This window comes from Dipodomys merriami, unplaced genomic scaffold (assembly GCF_024711535.1).
Source record: "Dipodomys merriami isolate MVZ:Mamm:240054 unplaced genomic scaffold, mDipMer1.0.p SCAF_24, whole genome shotgun sequence".
In the NCBI taxonomy this organism is placed as follows: domain Eukaryota; kingdom Metazoa; phylum Chordata; class Mammalia; order Rodentia; family Heteromyidae; genus Dipodomys; species Dipodomys merriami.
In genome coordinates this window covers 7,716,707-7,734,679 of record NW_027203826.1, presented here as the reverse complement: position 1 = coordinate 7,734,679, position 17,973 = coordinate 7,716,707, and positions in this window count along the sequence as shown.

Sequence of the window (17,973 nt, the reverse complement as noted above, 5' to 3'; positions counted from 1 at the left end):
CCAAGAACCAGGAAAAAGGCAAGACCTTTAAAATACTATGAGTTAAGTAAGGGACCTATGTAGAAAGAGGGGCTCACAAATAAACCCTGAGAAGAAATCGCTGACAACATAAAATAATAATTTAAAAAATGAAGCTGACCTAAAAACACTGAATCAAGAGTTGCTAATGAGAGAAATACAAATGCAAGACAAATGTGTATTTTAAAACTGACCTCTCCAGTATTTAAATGCAAACTCAATGCCACTATTGCTTACAAAATTAATTAAGTGTTTGATATAATAACATTCCATACTTGAATAAATAAATGAGAAAACTACTCTTCATAGGAATGTGACATGATTCCACATTTTTCTTTTTCTCTACCTAGTCTATAACTGATCTCCCTTCCATCTATGCATGTTGTTTGTACTATCTGTAATACTTAATTGTCTGTACTTTATGTATAAATCTCTTTATTTGTCTCATAATATTCTTTGTTGTTGTTGTTGTTGTTTTATTGTAAAAGTACAGTACAGAGGGGTGACAGTGGCATAGGTCAGGTAATGAGTACATTTTTTTTGTACAGTGTCATCCCTCCCTCATTCTCTCCCAGCTTTTTCCCTCCCAATTCCCTCCCAGCTAAGTTATATAGTTCATTTCCAACATAGAGTCTAATGAGTATCCCTACTGAATTGGTTCACCCTTTGAACCATCAAATCAGATTAGCTTATATACAAAACAAAGGGTACCGAAACCAACAACAGTGACAAAAGGAAATAAACTGAAGAGGAGAGGACTCAGATGGACTAATCTCTAGTCTTACTATTCACTTGTTCCTATCATACTGCCTACTTTATGGTAAGTTCTTAACATGTATTTGTGAAACAAACTCCTAAGGTTCAAAGCTCCTGTGTAGATACATGTTATTCTAACTAATACTGGCAAAATTTATCCCAAGGCTGTTATCAGTCAAAATATTTAATCCAGAAGAACCTTATTTTCTTTCTGAAATCCAAAACATATCCATGAAGTCAGAGATAAAAATCAAGCTCGGCACTGGTGGTTCATGTCTTAAGTCTTCTGAAGGCTGAGATCTGAGGATCCTGGTTCAAAGCTGAGTGAGAAAAGTTCATGTGAATCTTATCTCCAATCAACTAGAAAAATAAAAAAGCTAGAAGTGGAAACACGCTTTAAATGATAGAGTGTCGTAAAAGACAAATGAGAGCAACAAGGTCTGAGTTCAAGCCCCAGTACTGGCGCACGTGCGCATACACACACACACACACACACACACACACACACACACACACACACACACACACACACCACTCGCACGCACACACACACACACTCACACATATTAAAAAATATGCTGGCTTGATTCACCTTTCTTTTTTCGTCCTTTTTAGTACTCTTAGGCTGAGTCTTTTCCATGGTTGAAGTTTCTATCTAACACCTCGTCATTCTTTGAGAATGAATTTTGAAAACTCTCTAAAGCTGACAGTCATCATACCTCCCACCAGTGAGCTGTGCGTATGACTAAAGCTATGTCTGGTAAGTTTATTGAAATCAATGTAAAAGGAAAAAGTATACAATCCTTGGTGTTTCCAATGGGAAAGTAAAACATGACTAGGCCTTTAAAGTATATTTTTAATGTGCTTCATATTTCCTAAACTATAATTTCAATGAATCATCAGAAATTACTGTGTCTGTGTGTATTATTCAGGGAATCTCAGAAAAGTCAGTCATCCCCAAGGCTTCATCAAAACAGGTACTAGGTTTTATGTCTCTTCTGTCACAACTGAAGAATCCCTGGCCAGCTTTTGCTCTTGCTGTAAAACTAATCAGCCTCATTTGGAGAAGAAATAGAGCCTCCTCTTCCTAAGAACTTAGCAGTTTATGCCTCTATCCCACTACTATTCCTTTGCTTGCTTGTCAAGATACCAAAACCAAGACAACTTTCTCTAATTACATAGTATTATCCCTTAGGCACTAAAGTAGTACTCTACCAGGGGTAATGTTTCCCTCCCCTTCCCACAGGTGACATCAGCAATATTTGAAGATATTTCGGGTGGTCACAACTGAAGGTGGAGTCAGGGTTCGCTACAGGCATATCATTGATATGGATAGACTGCTACACATCCCCCATTGTGCATGACAGTCCCCATGACAAAGAATTATCCCATGCACAATAGCAGGAAGGCTGAAAACTTCTGTGCTAGATAATAGAATGTTCAGTAGTTTTTGAGGTCTAACTAAAGCAACAATCACCTTCAGGAGGATTTCTCAAGTCAACCCAGAATGGCATCTTTTTCCTATGTGAGTAGAAAAAAAAAACACTTATTTTAAATTACTTAAGTACTTTAGTCTTTTTAACACCTCTAAATTGGGTTCTATTGTTCATTATCCTGTTATTATCTTTAATTAGTGGTAGAGGGTTACCTGTCAGTTTGATGAGAATAAGGCCTCTTGATAAATGTCACCCCTTTCCTCCTTCTCCCCATCCCTCCCAATCCCCCTCATTCTCTCAGTGTTTCTTGTTTCAGAGGATATACATTCAATATCATGACGTAATTTCCCCTCCCCCTTCTGTTTTTCATTGTCTACTCCCTCCCTTCTCTTCCCACGACTCACATTTCAAATACCAGCTTTCTGGTGTTCACTTTGTTAGGCTGTAATGAATTAATTAATTTTCCTTTGGTGTATACCATACTTTGGTTAATGATATCTAACAGGCTGGACTTTCTATAGAGAATTTAGATTTGGTATGATGATAATCATGTATTGCAAACTCAAAAGTTTGTATTCACTGCTGACACGTCTATCCCTGTCTGCAATTGAGTTCTATAACAAACCCTGTAGAGTTAGCTATGAGGAAACTTACTATTACAAACTTGCCCTTTCTGCAGTGTCTTCTGTTACTTCTGCCAATACCTTTTCTACCATAACATAGGTGTCATAGATTATTATATTTAAAAGCAGGAAAATGTTATCAACTATTCTATTGTTTTTTCAGCTCAAATGTTTGGACGATATTTCCTTTTTTTTTTAATTGTATTTTATTTTATTTGAGAACATACTGTACAGAGGGGCTACAATTACATGGGCAGGATAATGCATACATTTCTTACCAAGCATTGCAGCCTCCTCCTTTGTTTACCCTTCACTTCCCTTCCCCGCCTCCCCCCTCCCCCCACCCAATTATACCCCCCACCCCCCCACACACCGACATTGTAAAGCTGGTTTTGACATGACATTTTGTACTTCTCATTGTTGCAACAGGTCCACCTGAATCCTTAAACGACTTGTTGGCCCCCATCTCCGCCACATGTTATACTGACATCAAATATAGTGAAAGCGGGGGTTACACTGTGGGGGAGGGACATACAAAGCAACAAAGAAATAATCTTATAAATGCGTTAGAAACACATGCATGAAAGAAACGAAAACATTAAAATACATATTTAAGGGTTCATTTTCTTAACATCACATTATCTGACCTTTTCCGCTTGACTCATACCTATACTAGATATTGCAAATAAGGGAAACCATGGGACCTACGCTTCTTTGGGCCTGGCTTACTTCACTTAATATAATTTTTTCCAAGCCTTTCCATTTCCTAACAAATGGGGAAATGTCATTCTTTCTGATGGAGGCATAGAATTCCATTGTGTATATATACCACATTTTCTTGATCCATTCATCTACTGAGGGGCATCTGGGTTGGTTCCATATCTTAGCTATGGTAAATAATGCTGCAATAGACATAGTTGTGCTGGTAGCTTTAGTGTGGTCTTGTTTGTAAACATTTGGGTAAATGCCCAAAAGTGGGATTGCTGGATCATAGGGGAGATCTATGTGAAGTCTTTTGAGGAACCTCCATACTGCTTTCCAAAGTGTAAGGTTCCATTCTGTCCACATCCCCTCCAGCATCTGTTGTTGTTAGAGTTCTTGATTTTTGCTGTTCTAACTGGAGTGAGGTGATATCTCAATGTTGTTTTGATTTGCATTTCTTTTATGGCTAGGGATGTTGAACATTTCTTCATGTGTCTATTGGCCATCCTTCTTTCTTCTTCAGAGAAGCTTCTCTTTAAGTCTTTCGCCCACTTATTTATTGGGCAGTTGTTTCTTTGAGGATTTGTTGTTGGGTGGTTTAATTTTTTGAGTTCCAAGTATATTTTAGATATGAGACCCTTGTCCCTTGTATGGCTAGTAAAGATCTTCTCCCAATCGGTGGGCTTTCTATTGATCTTGCCAACTATGTCATTTCCCTGCAGAAGCTCTGCAATCTTATGCAATCCCATTTGTCCAACCTTTCTTTGATTTGTTGTGCTTCCGGGTCTCTATTCAGAAAATTTCGACCTGAGCCAAGGAGACCTAGGGTTTCTCCTATTCCATCCTGTAATGTTTTCAGAGTGTCTGCTTTGAGTTCAAGGTCTTTGATCCATTTGGAGTCGATTCTGGTGCAGGGTGATATATAAGGATCTAGCTTTAGTTTTCTACATGTAGTTAACCAATTTTGCCAGCACCATTTACTGAAGAGGCTGTCTTTCTTCCATTCTATTGTTTTAGCTTCCTTATCGAAGATTAGATGGCTATAGGTCTGTAGGTTCATTTCTGGGTTTTCAATTCTATTCCATTGGTCCTGAGGTCTGTTCTTATGCCAATACCAAGCTGTTTTGATTACTATGGCTTTATAGTAGAGTTTGAAATTTGGTATTGATATTCCTCCAGCAGTGTTCTTTCCGTTGAGGAGCGTTTTTGCTATTCGGGGTCTTTTATTGTTCCATATGAATTTTTGGATTGCCTCCTCTATTTCCTTGAAGAATGAGGGTAGAATTTTGATAGGTATTGCGTTGAATTTGTAGATAGCCTTGGGAAGTATTGCCATTTTCACGATGTTAATCTTGCCAATCCAGGAGCATGGGAGGTTTTGCCATTTTTTAAGTTCTGTGTTGATTTCCTTTTTCAAGATTTTAAAGTTTTCATCATAGAGTGGACGATATTTCTTGTAATTTCTATTGTCAGTGTCTACTGCTTGGCCAGTCTACTAAGAATGAAAGCAAATAAAAAGGCTCTGATTTTTTGCATCCAATCAATAAAGTAGCTCTTTAAAGATAAGTTTTTTTTGTTTTTTTTTAAATATTATTTTATTTTATTTGAGAACATACTGTACAGAGGGGCTACAATTACATGGGCAGGATAATGCATACATTTCTTACCAAGCATTGCAGCCTCCTCCTTTGTTTAACCTTCACCTCCCTTCCCAGGCTCCCCCCTCCCCCCACTCAATTATACCCCCCTCCCCCCCACACACCGACATTGTAAAGCTGGTTTTGACATGACATTTTGTACTTCTCATTGTTGCAACAGGTCCACTTGAATCCTTAAACCACTTGTTGGCCCCCATCTCCGCCACATGTTATACTGACATCAAATATAGTGAAAGCGGGGGTTACACTGTGGGGGAGGGACATACAAAGCAACAAAGAAATAATCTTATAAATGCGTTAGAAACACATGCATGAAAGAAACGAAAACATTAAAATACATATTTAAGGGTTCATGTTCCTAACATCACATTATCTGACCTTTTCCGCTTGACTCATACCTATACTAGATATTGCAAATAAGGGAAACCATGGGGCCTATGCTTCTTTGGGCCTGGCTTACTTCACTTAATATAATTTTTTCCAAGCCTTTCCATTTCCTAACAAATGGGGAAATGTCATTCTTTCTGATGGAGGCATAGAATTCCATTGTGTATATATACCACATTTTCTTGATCCATTCATCTACTGAGGGGCATCTGGGTTGGTTCCATATCTTAGCTATGGTAAATAATGCTGCAATAGACATAGTTGTGCTGGTAGCTTTAGTGTGGTCTTGTTTGTAAACATTTGGGTAAATGCCCAAAAGTGGGATTGCTGGATCATAGGGGAGATCTATGTGAAGTCTTTTGAGGAACCTCCATACTGCTTTCCAAAGTGGTTGAACAAGTTTACATTCCCACCAACAATGAAGTAAGGTTCCATTCTGTCCACATCCCCTCCAGCATCTGTTGTTGTTAGAGTTCTTGATTTTTGCTGTTCTAACTGGAGTGAGGTGATATCTCAATGTTGTTTTGATTTGCATTTCTTTTATGGCTAGGGATGTTGAACATTTCTTCATGTGTCTATTGGCCATCCTTGTTTCTTCTTCAGAGAAGCTTCTCTTTAAGTCTTTCGCCCACTTATTTATTGGGCAGTTGTTTCTTTGAGGATTTGTTGTTGGGTGGTTTAATTTTTTGAGTTCCAAGTATATTTTAGATATGAGACCCTTGTCCCTTGTATGGCTAGTAAAGATCTTCTCCCAATCGGTGAGCTTTCTATTGATCTTGCCAACTATGTCATTTGCCCTGCAGAAGCTCTGCAACTTTATGCAATCCCATTTGTCCAACCTTTCTTTGATTTGTTGTGCTTCCGGGTCTCTATTCAGAAAATTTCGGCCTGAGCCAAGGAGACCTAAGGTTTCTCCTATTCCATCCTGTAATGTTTTCAGAGTGTCTGCTTTGAGTTCAAGGTCTTTGATCCATTTGGAGTTGATTCTGGTGCAGGGTGATATATAAGGATCTAGCTTTAGTTTTCTACATGTAGTTAACCAATTTTGCCAGCACCATTTACTGAAGAGGCTGTCTTTCTTCCATTCTATTGTTTTAGCTTCCTTATCGAAGATTAGATGGCTATAGGTCTGTAGGTTCATTTCTGGGTTTTCAATTCTATTCCATTGGTCCTGAGGTCTGTTCTTATGCCAATACTACGCTGTTTTGATTACTATGGCTTTATAGTAGAGTTTGAAATTTGGTATTGATATTCCTCCAGCAGTGTTCTTTCCGTTGAGGAGCGTTTTTGCTATTCGGGGTCTTTTATTGTTCCATATGAATTTTTGGATTGCCTCCTCTATTTCCTTGAAGAATGAGGGTGGAATTTTGATAGGTATCGCGTTGAATTTGTAGATAGCCTTGGGAAGTATTGCCATTTTCACAATGTTAATCTTGCCAATCCAGGAGCATGGGAGGTTTTGCCATTTTTTAAGTTCTGTGTTGATTTCTTTTTTCAAGATTTTAAAGTTTTCATCATAGAGGTCCTTCACTTCTTTGGTTAAGTTAATTCCTAGGTATTTTATTTTTTGTGGGGCTATTACAAATGGAGTTGCTTTCCTAATTTCAGCCACACTTTTCTCATTGTTGGCATATAGAAAAGCCATTGATTTTTGGGGGTTAATTTTATAACCTGCTACTTTGCCAAAGTTTTGAATCAGCTTGAGTAATTTGGGAGTGGAGTCCATGGGATTCTTTAAATACAAGATCATGTCATCTGCAAAGAGGGAGAGTTTTATTTCTTCTTTCCCTATTTGGATCCCCTTTATGTCTGCATCTTGTCTTATTGCTGTAGCTAGGCATTCTAATACTAGATTGAAGAGAAGTGGAGAGAGTGGGCATCCTTGTCTCGTTCCTGAGTTAAGAGGAAATGGCTTTAGTTTTTCACCATTGAGTATAATGCTGGCTGTAGGTTTATCATATACAGCCTTTATTGTATTGAGGAATGTTCCATGGATTCCTAATTTTTCCAGAACCTTCATCATAAAGGGGTGTTGGATCTTGTCAAATGCTTTTTCTGCATCTATTGAGATAACCATGTGGTTCTTATTCTTGCTCCTGTTGATGTGATGAATAATATTAATTGATTTGCGTATATTGAACCAGCTTTGCATCCCTGAAATGAATCCTGTTTGATCATGGTGTATGATTTTTTGGATGAATTGTTGAAGTCGATTGGCCAAAATTGTGTTGAGAAGTTTTGCATCAATGTTCATCAAAGAAATGGGTCTATAGTTCTCTTTCTTTGATGAGTCCTTGCCTGGTTTTGGGATGAGGGTTATGATGGCTTCATAGAATGTGTTCGGTAGTGAGCTTTCTCTTTCAATTTCATTGAAGAGTTGGAGGAGTATTGGTGTGAGCTCTGCTTTGAAGGCCTTGTAAAATTCCGCTGTAAAACCATCTGGTCCTGGACTTTTCTTAGCTGGGAGGTCTCTTATTGCTGTTTCTATTTCAATGCTTGATATGGGCCTGTTAAGCTGGTTTAACTCATCTTGATTTAGTTTTGGCATGTCAATATTTGCTAGGAAAAGGTCCATTTCTGTCAAGTTCTCAAACTTATTAGCATAAAGTTTTGAGAAGTATTCCCTTATACTGTTCTGAATCTTGGTTGTTTCTGTGGTGATGTTTCCATTCTCATCTCTGAGTCTATTAATTTGGGTGTGTTCTCTCCTTTTTCTGATTAGATTTGCTAAGGGTCTGTCAATTTTGTTAAGTTTTTCGAAGAACCAACTCTTTGTTTTGTTGATTCTTTCTATAGTTTTTTGGATTCTAATTCATTTAATTCTGATTTAATTTTGATTATTTCTTTCCGTCTACTGGATTGGGGTTTATCTTGCTGCTCTTTTTCAAGGAGGTTTAGATGTGTCATTAAATTGTTAGTTTCTGATCTCTCCAATTTGTTGATGTAGGTGCTCAGAGCTATAAACTTGCCTCTGAGTACTGCCTTTGCTGTGTCCCAGAGGAGCTGGTAAAATGTGTGTTCATTTTTGTTGAATAGCATGAACATTTGAATTTCCTTTCTAATCTCTTCCATGACCCACTCATGATTCAGCAGTGTGTTGTTCAGCCTCCAGGTGATACCGGACTTTCTTTGGTGGCTTTTGGTGTTGAGTTCTAATTTTATTCCCTTGTGGTCAGAGAGAATGCAAGGTATAACTTCAATGTTTCTGAATTTAGACAAGTTTGCTTTGTGGCCTAAAATGTGGTCTATTTTAGAAAACGTTCCATGTGCTGCTGAGAAGAACGTGTATTCTGATGCTGCTGGGTGAAATGTTCGGTAAATGTCTGTTAAGTCTAGTTGATCTATGCAGCTGTTTAGATCTGCGGTTTCTCTGTTGCGTTTTTGCCGAGTTGATCTATCTAGTGGGGAGAGTGGTGTGTTAAAATCCCCAACAATTAATGTCTTTGGATCTATATGGGATTTGAGGGAAAGTAGTGTTTCTTTGATAAATTTGGGTGCTCCATTGTTTGGCGAATAGATATTTAGAATTGTAATATCCTCCTGAAGGAGAGATCCTTTAATTAGTATGTAGCGACCTTCTTTATCTCTTCTCACGAATTTTAGTTTGAAGTCTATTTTATCTGATATTAGGATTGCAACTCCCGCCTGTTTATGAGGGCCGTTTGCTTGGTAGATTTTGTTCCAGCCTTTAACATTGAAAATGTGTTTGTTTTTACCGACAAGATGTGACTCCTGCAGGCAGCACATAGAAGGGTCTTGTTTTTTAATCCAACTAGACAGTCTATGTTGCTTAATTGGAGAGTTCAGTCCGTTAACGTTAAGAGATAGTACTGAGAAGTATTTGGGAGTTCCTGCCATGTTATCCACCTTCTTGGGGGCTGCGAAAACTGGGTTCTTCCTAAGGTTCTTGGATTCTCAGTTTGGGTGCAGTTTCTTGGCCTTTGTTGCGGTCTTGTTGGTTTTCTATGTGTAGGACATCTTTAAGAATCTTTTGTAGGGCTGGTTTGGTGGAGATGTATTGTTTCAATTTTTCTTTGCTATGGAAGGTTTTTATTTGGCCTTCAGTTATGAAGGAGAGTTTAGCTGGGTACAGTATTCTTGGTTGATAATTATTTGTTTTTAGGGCATGGCATACGTCATTCCAGGCTCTTCTTGCTTTGATTGTCTCTGCTGAGAAATCTGAGGTAATTCTAATTGGTTTCCCTTTGTAGGTGATTACCCTTTTCTCCTTGACAGCTTTAAGGATCTTTTCCTTGGTCTGGGTTGATCCTGTGTGGATTATAATGTGACGGTGGGATGTCCTATTCTGGTCTGGTCTATTTGGGGTTCTAAAAGCTTCTTGTATCTGAATAGGCCTATCTTTTTGTATGTATGGGAAGTTCTCTGCTAGGATCCTGTTAAACAAATTTCCTAGACCATTAACTTCTGTTTCTAGGTGCTCCTCTACACCCATTATCCTTAGATTGGGCCTTCTGATGGTGTCTTCCAGGTGTTGGATAGACCTATCATATTTCTTGGACTTGTCTTGGATGGTTGTATGTTCTTTCTCTATAATATCTAGGCTGTCTTCAATCCCTGAGATTCGATCTTCTGCATGGTCTAACCTGCTGTCAAGACTCTCTACTTTGTTTTTTATCTCTTTTCCTTCTCATTGGTCAGCTTTGATGGCTTCAAGTTCTTTGTTGAAGCTCTGCTTTAGGTCTTGTATGAATTTCTTTACTTCCTTAATTTGGTGTTCAGTATTGGTTCTCAAATCACTTAGTTGATTGGTTATGGTTTCTTTGGACTCCCATTCCTTCTGTTGGGTTCCATTCAGCATTCCCTTTGTGGTCTCCCTGACTTCCTTCAGCTCTTTGTTAATGGATTCCATGAATGCCTTTAGTGATCTTTGTGTATTCTCTACCTGGTCTCTCAATTCCTGAATTACTCTTTGATTAGCTTCTTCCCGTCTGTGGGATTCCTGCAGTTCTCTTTCTTCCCGTTCGTGGGAATCCTGCAGTTCTCTTTGAGTGTTCTCTGCCTGCTCATGCCATTCCTCCCTTTCTCTTTGAGCATTCTCAAGTTGTTCACGCAAATCCTGTATCAGTTTTTGAATAGCTTCCTCACGCTTATGATATTCCTGTATAAACTTCTGGGATGCCTCCTCTCTCTCCCTATCACGCTCATACAGAGTCCTTTGTACATTGTCAAACTTCTCATTTATCATGTTTGCTATTAGTGTTTGTAGAGCTATTTGGGAACTCTCCTCTGGATTATTCTTTATCTGTTCTAATCCCTGATTATCAAGATTGGGAATTGAGATACCTGAATTTGCCATTTTTCTTGTGTTTTTCCGGCTTACTCGGCCCATTTGAGATGAAAATTGCACCAGTTTTATGCTAGAACACTATCTTAAGGCAACCATCAACCAAAGTTTGCGTTTGTACAGTCAATAGTCTACAGATACAATCTAGTTCAACAGATACATCTATTCAACATCAAACAACTATATATTAAAGTACTTCGAACCGCAGAAAAGAATTTGGAAAACTAGAAGTTATTAGGATTAGGGAGAGATGTGGGTAAAAAATAGGAATAGATTGGTGTGGGGAGGCACAGGGAGAGTTAACTATGTCCTAATCACAATGCAGGAAATGGGTTGGGTAGGATGCAAGTAGAGAGAGAGAGAGACCAGAAAAAAAATAGAAACGTAAAAATTAATGTTATTATAGAAGTTAAAAGACTGTCTATTTAGCGAGGAATGTGAATATGTTCCGAGAAGGGGAGGGACATAGAGGAGATGTGAAAAACTTTAAGGATGGGAAAGGGAGAAGAAAAGATCAGAAGTTCAGTAGAGCTAGACAAAAAACAAAAAGATAATTAAGAAAGAAAGAAAAAGAGAAAGAAGACAAGAAAAGAAAGGAAAACGCTCATTCACATATTCCTAAAATAAAAATTATAAGATGAGAAAAAAAAAAAAAGTTACTGGAAAACAATTATTTTTTCAGAAGAGGCAAAAATTAAAGATTAATAAAAGTTTTAGAAGGGAAAATATATATATATATATATAAGGTAGCAAAAAACAAAAAACAAGCAAAAAAAGAAAAGAAGAAGAAAAAAAAAAGAAAAAAGAAAAAAAAGTCTTTTGATTTTTTTTTTGGGGGGGGAGGAGTGGGAAGAATCCTGTATCTCCCTTTTGTCTCTAACCAGTCTCTTGTTGGAGTCTCTGGTCAGCTTGAGGTCCTGTGGCTTGATTGGTTTCTTAAGTCGGTTGGTTGGAAGAGGCAGAAAAATGCTCTGCTTTACCCAAGATTTTGAGATCCCCCTCCCAGGTTAGTTTTCTGGGAGGGTGATCTGCTTTGAGAGTCACAAAAGTAAATCATGAGTTTCCCATATTCTCCATCTCTTCTTTTCTTTCCTTTTCTTTCTTCCTTTCTTCTTTTCTTCTTTCCCTCCCTTCTTCCCTCCCTTCCTCTTTTTCTTTCCTTCCTTCCTTCCTTCCTTCCTTCCTTCCTTCCTGCCTTCCTCCCTTCCTTCCTTCCTTCCTCCCTTCCTTCCTTCCTTCTTCCCTTCCTCCCTTCCTTCCTCCCTTCCTTCCTTGCTTCCTTTCTGTGCATGGGGCACTGTACCTGAGTTTCCTTACTCAAAGCTAGCACTCTACTGCTTGAACCACAGCTCCAACTCATTTTATTTTTTGGTAGTTGGAAATGGGAATCTCCTGCCCAAGAAGGCTTTGAATGGCAAGCCACAGATCTTAACTTCCTGAGTAGCTAGGATTACCAGCTTGAACCACCAACACCTCTTTTAAAAAACAAAACAAAACAAAACAAAAACAAAAACAAATAAAAACAACTCTGGGCCTGAGCATTTTCCCTTAGCTCTTCAGCTCAAGACTAGCGCTCCACCACTTGAGCCACAGCTCCACTCCTGGCTTATCCATTTATATGGTGCTGAGGAATGAAACCCAGGACCTCATTCATATGCGGCAAGCACTCCACCACTGAGCCACCTTCCCAGCCCCTCACACCTCTTCTTAAACAATTGCTTCAAATATATACTTTTTTTCCAGAATCATTGTGAACAAACACGGTAAATTACAATCTAAACATCTTAAATTACTTCTTCTGCATTGGTCTCCAGTAGTTTATTTTCAATTTTTAAGTAAAAGGAAGGCTTTAAAAACAAAAATCTGGGGGGGGGGAAGGGATGGGAAGGGGAAACAAAGGAGAAAACTACAATGCTTGATAAGAAATGTACTCATTATCTTGCCCATGTAATTGTAACTCCTCTGTACAGTATTTTCACAATAAAAAAAATGTACTCATTACTTTACTCATGTAACTGTAACCCCTCTGTGCAGTATCTTTACAATAAAAATACATATTTTAAGATAAATAAATAAAAACAAAATCTGTGCTTGACAAATTTGTCATTTTAATCTTTAAAATTCCTATGAGTGTGTATTAAAAATTCCTATGAGTGTGTATTATGATTAAGTAACTAGTCCCAAATATCACAAATATTACAGTGGAATAAGACACAAGCAGTCTGACACTAGTGCTCAAAGACTATAAACAAAACATTCATTCCTTCTCTCTATCTCTCTTTTTCCTTTCTCTGTTTCACTCTTTCTGCCTCCAAAACTCTTAATTTTAAAATTATTACTACAGATACTCTGACACAAAAATCATACCCTTGAATAAATATATTCAGTAAGAAACCTATGTTATAAATATATTTATTTGTTCTAATATTTTTCTGTGGCATTTCAACTCATTGAGCAATCTGAAAATATCTGCATTTATATATTCTTGGGCTGTGTAATTTCCTTTGGAATCAGTTAAGAGCAAATCAGACATCAAGCCTATATGTGGTTATGCTGCCCTCATGTGACAGATTTTGTGAACTGCAAGTACTGTAGGCTCTGCATCAAAAGAAAAATGAAAAGGAAAATTTAAAAAGGCTCAAGGCTCACACCTGTAATCCTGCCTACTCATGAGGCTGAGATCTGAGGTCATGGTTCAAAGCCAGTTAAGTTTCCATCCAGGGCAGGAAACGTAGTGAAACTCTTATCTCCAATTAATCACTGAAAATCCAGGAGTGGAGAGGTGGCTCAAGTGGTAGGACCTTAGCCTTGAGTACTAAAGCTCAGAGACAGCACCCAGCCCTGAGTTTAATCCGTAGGACCAGTACAAAAATAAAATAATTAAAATCAAAATTAAAACTCAGAAGGACTGTGAGTGGCTATCATCTCCAACTATTCAACAACTATTTTTTTCATTTGTTTGTGTTAGTAATATTGGGCTCTGAGCCTCCTCCCGCTTGCTACTCAAGTACTCTACCACTTAAGCAACACATCCAGTCTTTTTGTTTTTAGGGGTTTTTTTCAGATAGAGTCTCCCAATAATTTTTCCTTAACTTGCTTCCAATTTGATCCTCCTGTCTTTGCTCCCAAAGAGCTTAGATTACAAACCTGAACCCCTACACCTAGCTTGTTTGTAAGATAGAGTTGCACTAACTCATGCCTCAGACTGCAATCCTCCTTTATCTGCTGGGATTACAGGTATGAACCACCACACCCTGCTTTCATCAATCACTTTTGAAGCAACTTTGACCTATGACCTCTGGACATCAATGTTATTTTTCATATATCCTTAACTTACTTCATTGAGGAAATACAGATACAAAGTGGGAAACTACTCACTCAACAGGCAATTACAATACTGTGTATTTTTAAGGTATTACATATATTTAAAAATGATTATGGTTTTTCAATTCTATTCCATTGGTCCTGAGGTCTGTTCTTGTGCCAGTACCAAGCTGTTTTGATTACTATGGCTTTATAGTAGAGTTTGAAATTTGGTATTGATATTCCTCCAGCAGTGTTCTTTCTGTTGAGGAGCGTTTTTGCTATTTGGGGTCTTTTATTGTTCCATATGAATTTTTGGATTGCCTCTTCTATTTCCTTGAAGAATGAGGTTGAAATTTTGATAGGAATCACATTGAATTTGTAGATAGCCTTGGGAAGTATTGCCATTTTCACGATGTTGATCTTTCCAATCCAGGAGCATGGGAGTTTTTGCCACTTTCTAAGTTCTGTTTTGATTTCCTTTTTCAAGTTTTTAAAGTTTTCATCATAGAGGTCCTTCACTTCTTTGGTTAATTCCTAGGTATTTTACTTTTTGTGGGGCTATTACGAATGGAGTTGCTTTCCTAATTTCAGCCAGAAGGGAACCTTACTGCATTGTTGGTGGGAGTGTAAACTTGTTCAACCACTTTGGAAAGCAGTGTGAAGGTTCCTCAAAAGACTCGACATAGAGCTCCCCTATGACCCAGCAATGCCACTTTTGGGCATTTACCCAAATCTTTATAAAAAAGACCACACTAAAGCTACCAGCACAAATATGTTTATTGCAGCATTATTTACCATAGCTAAGATATGGAACCAACCCATATGCCTCTCAGTAGATGAATGGATCAAGAAAATGTGGTATATATACACAATGGAATTCTATGCCTCCATCAGAAAGAATGACATTGCCCCCATTTGTTAGGAAATGGAAAGGCTTGGAAAAAATTATATTAAGTGAAGTAAACCAGGCCCAAAGAAACATAGGTCCCATGGTTTCCCTTATTTGCAATATCTAGTATATGTCTGAGTCAAGTAGAAAAGGTCAGATAAGGTGATGTTAGGGAAATGAACCCTAAGATATGTATTATTCAAATGTTTTTTTTTCCTTTCATGCGATTGTTTCTAACACATTTATAAGATTGTTTCTGTGTTGCTTTGTATGTCTCTCCATCACAGTATAACCCCTGCTTTCACTGTATTTGATGTTGGTATAATATGTGGGGGGGGGGGAACAGGAAAAACAAATCGTTTAAACAGGGATACAGGTGTGCCCATTGCAACAATGAAATGTTCAAGTCGTTATGTCAAAAACAAACTTTACAACTTTGGTGGAGGGGGGAAGCAGGGAGGATTGGGGGGGACGGGGGGAGGATGGGAAGGGATAGGAAGGGGAAACAAAGGAGGAGGCTACAATACTTGATAAGAAATGTACTCATTATCTTGCCCATGTAATTGTAACCCCTCTGTACAGTATTTTCACAATAAAAAAATGATTATGGGTAATAGCAGAAATTTTTTTCCTGTAATATACTAAAGATAAATTGGTATATCATTATACTAAAATTTTCTCTTAAGCATACATAATCGATCAAACAGATTGACAGATCTTGACTTCTTTCATATTAAAAATTAATTAGTATCAAACTCTACTATCACTATTTTAATTTTCCATACTTTTAATAGTCATCTTGGAACTAGGATATATGAGAGTAAATGTAAAATTCTATATTCGTAATCATAGGTATGGAAAAGGTCTCTGTTGATTAGGCAAAATGAATGTACCCAACAGCAAAAATGGAGGCAACAATCCAATATGGACCTTTTGAACTCCTTGGGAAAAAAAATAGACGATTAACTTGAAAAGGAAATGAGGATGGGTAAAATACCTCTTGTCCATACATTTTCACAATGGTTTCATTGACTATGGAGTTAAACTAAAAGCAGAGCATCAAAATGCCAATGTAAATAATGCAGACAGATGTCGAGGATATATAATCCAAGGCCACATAAATACCTTTGATACTTTTAAATTATCTTTCAAACTGGCCTGCCCTCCACCTACAATTCCCCGCACATATGCATTTATTTCATACTTACAACATGCTGTCTCCAGTACAGTGAGTCAAATATTGAAAAATAACACCTGGGAAGGACACTTTAAATCACAAATTCTTCAGCAGACTACTTGATAAAAAAGTAGGGATGCTGAATCTAAAAAGTAGGGTTGTTGAACCACCTCCCAGGTGATAGGCCTGTCTGAATTCCTAGAGGCAGGGGCAGGAACTTGGACAACCAGTGACTGGACCTGCCACTCTTGGGTCATAAACTCTGAAGCTCCCTGGGACCTTGCCCCCTGACCTGACCCTTGTTAAGTCTGGACCAGCGCAGGTGCCATTATACTAGGCCACACGTCCTCATGCTGGTGTCCTGTCTCTTGGCTCCTGGCTCTTCTTCAGTCACCATGGCATTCTACTTCAGCTCTCCACTGGAGCTGATCTGGTTTGTTGCTATTGTTTTTCTGCTTTTTCTTTTCTTTTTTTTTTGGGGGGGGGGATCCGGTCGTGGGGCCTGAACTCTGGGCCTGGGCGCTGTCCCTCAGCTCTTCAGCTCAAGTCTAGCGCTCTACCACTTGAGCCACAGCGCCACTTCCGGCTTTTTTCTTTTTGCTTATGTGGTGCTGAGGAATCGAACCCAGGGCCTCATGCATGCAAGGCAAGTGCTCTACCACTGAGCCACCTTCCCAGCCCCTCTGCTTTTTCTTTCCTCTTCTGCTCTCATGGATCAGTTTTCTGACCGTGTTAAATGTATTCCAAGGGCTACAGGTTTTTGCAATACAAGTTGGCCTGCATTTGCTGGCCTAATAAAGACTCCCAATTCTACCTCTCAAAATGTGGCTTCTCTGTTTTCTCCTTGTACAATAGGAAAACAGTTGGCAAGGCAGGGGAAGGATCAGGCTTCAGAGGTAGAGGAATGATCTAAAGGCTGTGGCACAGGGTAAGGGAGGATCACTACACCAAGAAAGCCAGATCTGGGGCTGGGAAGGTGGCTCAGTGGTAGAGTGCTTGACTTGCAGGCATAAGGCCCTGGGTTCGATTCCTCAGCACCACATAAGCAAAAAAAAAGAAAGAAAAAAAAAAAAAAAAGAAAGCCAAATCCTCAAAGGAAAAGCAGCAAGAAGCAGAAGAAAATTTGGGTTATTTGATAACTTTATTCTAGTCTGGTTCTGATGAGCACTCAAAATCTGTTAAATATCCAATAAAAAGAGAAAAAGTAATTTTTGTTTTGCTTTCTTTTTTAATCACAGATTTGTTTTCACAGTATCTTAAAGTTGGTGACTTTATCACCAAAAAAAAATATAATCAGTTTTAAATTTTTTAAGTTACCTTTATGTAGTTTACAAAATATCTGTGCAAAAAAAAAAAAAAAAAAAGAGTACAAACTTTGGAAATGGTGCTGTAGCTCAAGTGGTAGAGCACTAGCCTTGAGCTGAAGAGATGAGGGACAGCTCCCAGGCCCAGAGTTTAAGCCCCACAACCGACACACACACACACACACACACACACACACACACACACACACACACACAAAAGAGTACCAAAAAAAATTATCTGTGCAAAGAATGTGAGGTGGCATTGAGATTCTGAACGCTCTGCTAAGCAGCTCATCTTTTCTTGAAAAAGGCAAAGATTGAATTCAGTCTCTAACAATCCCACTTGCCTTATATCTTGAGATACTTAGAAATAGTTAAATACATGTAGAAAGAAATATAACCAGAATAAATG